Here is a 3,425-nt window from a genome sequence, read left to right as displayed (position 1 = left end):
GATGCTTCCTGCTGCAGGGAGTGCAGCAACGGCTCCATATTTATGTCCCAAAATATGGGGCCGCAAACTGATCCCTGTGGACATCCTTTAGAGATGTTCTTAGTCACAACCGCATTCGGAGACGTCATCTGTACCACCCGGTCTCTACAGTAGCTCTTGAAACATTTGTATAGTGCTGCCGGACACTGCATTTCCTGCAAGCAGGTAAACAGCGCCGGCCACCACAAATTATCAAACGCCCCTGAGATGTCCACCATTACTCCTAGAACATATGTACAGGTCGACGAGCTGACAAGTTCGGCCGCCGTGTTGATCGCGTCCTCCGTCGATTTTCCACGGCGGAATCCGAACTGCCACTCGTGCATCCCTGCCATTTCTCGATGACCGGTCAGTCTCGCACAGAGCAATTTTTCTAGGGCTTTGCCCATGGTATCTAGCAGACATATTGGCCTATATGCTTTACATTCCATTGGATCCTTATCTGGCTTCCTAAGTATTATTACTTCCGCTCTTTTCCATCTTAGTGGAAAAGTGCCTCTTTCCAAACATTTATTGTAAAGACTTGCCAATTTTGGAGCTATTTTTTCTTTTATTGCCTGAAGAACCTCGACCGTGACCCTGTCGGGTCCGGGAGATTTTCCTCTTTTTAGGTTTGATATCACTTCTACCACCTCCTGCGGTGAGAAGGGGTAGACTATTATGTTGTTATTATATTCTCTTTGTGCTCTCTCTCTTATAGCTGCCTGCTCCGGTGTGTCCTCAGTGGGATCATCATCCGGTAGCAGGGCTTGGAGGAGCACCGTTATTGTCTCTTGTCTTGTTGTGGTCGTTCTGTTTTCATTTGGTATTCTTATAGATGAGAGGACTGTTGGGGCTCTTATTTTTTCCCTTACTAGCTTATAAGGCTTTCCCCAGGGATCCATTGCTAAGTTATTTCTTACAAAATTTTCCCAACTTCTTTTCCTCACTTCTATGATTTCTCTTCTATATCTCTCCCTGTATTGCCTGTATATGTTTAGTCTATATTCTCTATCTTGTGGGTTGAATGTGCGCTGATACCTGCGTCTTGCCCTGCGCGTAGCCTGACGTAGGTCACTTAGTTCTGGAGTCCATGGTGCCGGGTGGACGCTTTGGACTCTGCTTCTCTTTGGTACGACTGCGTCAATTACCTCCTTTACGCTATTAACTATCTGCTCCGCTATCTCATCAATCTCGAGAGCCTCATCCAGCTCCGGCGGGCTATACTCCCGGGAGAGTCTTTCCCAGTCTACTTTTTTGTAGTCATATTCTGAAAGCCATTCCTGTGGCACTACCCTCTGTTCTGCTTTTAGTATATATTTAATTACATTGTGATCACTAGTTGTTACATTCTCCAATACCTCCCAATTATCTATTTTGTTGTTAGCCCTATTATTCGCCAGTGTTATATCAATGTTTGTTTTTGCTCCTGCTCTATTTGAATATGTGGGTATATCACTAGGTGTATTTATTACATCTAGATTTAGTTCACTTATTACATCTTCTAATTCTTGACCTTTTTCATCTTGTTCTCCGCTATGCCACAGGAATGACTTTGCATTTGCATCCATTGCAATTATTACTTGATAACCCTGTAATGATCTGCATATTACTTTTAATTGTTCTAAATACATAGTTATAGGTTCTCTGTACTGACAATAAATTGATACCAAATACCATTTTGTGTTAGAAGCTTGTACTTCAATTGTTACAATATGCTCATTTGTGAATTGATTTAATACTATTGTTTTTATATTTCTATTTAGAATCACTATTGCAGACATCGGTCTGTCTCCTTTCATAATTACTTGTGCTGTAGCTATCATTCCTGGGATTTTACCCTCCCGGGAGTACGGTTCTTGCATGCATAATATATCAGCTTTGTGTTCTTCCGCTAATTTACGTAATTCATAGTTTACGTGTGCACTTCTCATTGTATTTATTTGGAGAACTCTGAGATCCATTATGGGTGATATGTATGGAAATGATCTGCTGGCCATTCTTTGTTGGGGTCGAACCCTATTCGGCCGTATGTTGTTACCATTTGCGTATATATGTTATCTAGATTAAATTTTAAACCTCGTCTTTCATATACTTGTTTAACTATTTTTTGTAGTTGTTCATGTTCCGTTGGAATTCCTGCCGCTGCTAACTGAATGCAGTCGACATCCGCCAGAGCTGGATAAGTAATTCTCGAGCCGTTTCTGTGCCCCACTCTCACTAGTTGTCTAAGTGCAGTGGTTAGCAGGCCAGGTTCTTCTAATCTTGCCATCTGTAGAGCGTTCTCGCATATTTTATATGTGTCCTTAGGGTCCATTGCCCTGTATGTGACACGCATGCTTGTCTGATTGCTTTTATCTTGTCTCTGATTTTCTTGATCTCTTTTGGGCGAACTCGGTCGTCCGTCCGTGCCCTCCATCGGCAGTTTCTTTTCATTGTAAACGGACGACCGAGGTCGTCCGTATTTCTTTCCTGTACTGTTCTTTTCTGTGTCTTTGTTCTGTCTCTGTGTTGGTGTGATATGTTGTGTCAGGGGCGCCTCTGGTCTCCCACTTCTGCCCTCCATCGGCATTTCTTTGTTATGGAAAGTGGGCGACCGAGGTCGCCCTTCTGTTTGTACTTGTGCTTCTCTTGTGTTCGTTGTTTGTACTTGTGCATCTACCATATGTAGTGTCTGCACTTGTGCATCCTGCATTATGTTTTGTTTCTTGTCTTGTATCGATGATTCCCGTTGTGTCTTTGGTACCTCTGACTGTCCATCCCTACTTTCCATCTGCATTTTCCTGTCATAAAAAATGGGCGACCGAGGTCGCCCTTGTGTTTGTACTTGTACTTCTTTCGTGTATACAGCTTGTACTTGTGTATCTGTCATTTTTTGTTTTTCTTTTCCTATCCTCTGTATTGTCTCTTGGTGGTATATTTTTGGTTGTGTTGTTCTTTTAATGGGAGTTATAGCAATGCAGTTTTGTGCTGTACATTTTGTGTGTTGTTTATTGTCTTGTGTGTTGTTCTTCGTTCCCTCATTTTCCTGCTGTTTGCCTGTGGTCCCTTTTGCCTCCTGTTCCCTTGCCCCTACTGCTTCCCTGATTTTTATGCCCCTTAGTGTATCCCTTAATTGCTTACTAGGTGATTTGTGCTTCTTTCTTTTTTCTTGGGGTTTACTCTCCATAATCTGTCCTTTGTATTAATCTCCCTAATAAAAGCTGATATGTGGGGCATTCTTTTGAGTTTGGTGCTCTACATTTTCTTTTCCCTCTTCGATTACATGGTATACATGTTTCCGGCCTGTTCTTTTCAGGGCACTCTTTCTTGTTGTGGTTATCTGTTCCACAGTGACCACAGGTGGGGTCACCCCAAGTACAATACTTCTGAACGTGGCCCAGATCCATGCATTTATGGCATCTGGG

This window comes from Schistocerca serialis, chromosome 4 (assembly GCF_023864345.2).
Source record: "Schistocerca serialis cubense isolate TAMUIC-IGC-003099 chromosome 4, iqSchSeri2.2, whole genome shotgun sequence".
In the NCBI taxonomy this organism is placed as follows: domain Eukaryota; kingdom Metazoa; phylum Arthropoda; class Insecta; order Orthoptera; family Acrididae; genus Schistocerca; species Schistocerca serialis.
The sequence above is the reverse complement of the archived record's forward strand: the minus strand, read 5'-3'. Positions refer to the sequence as shown.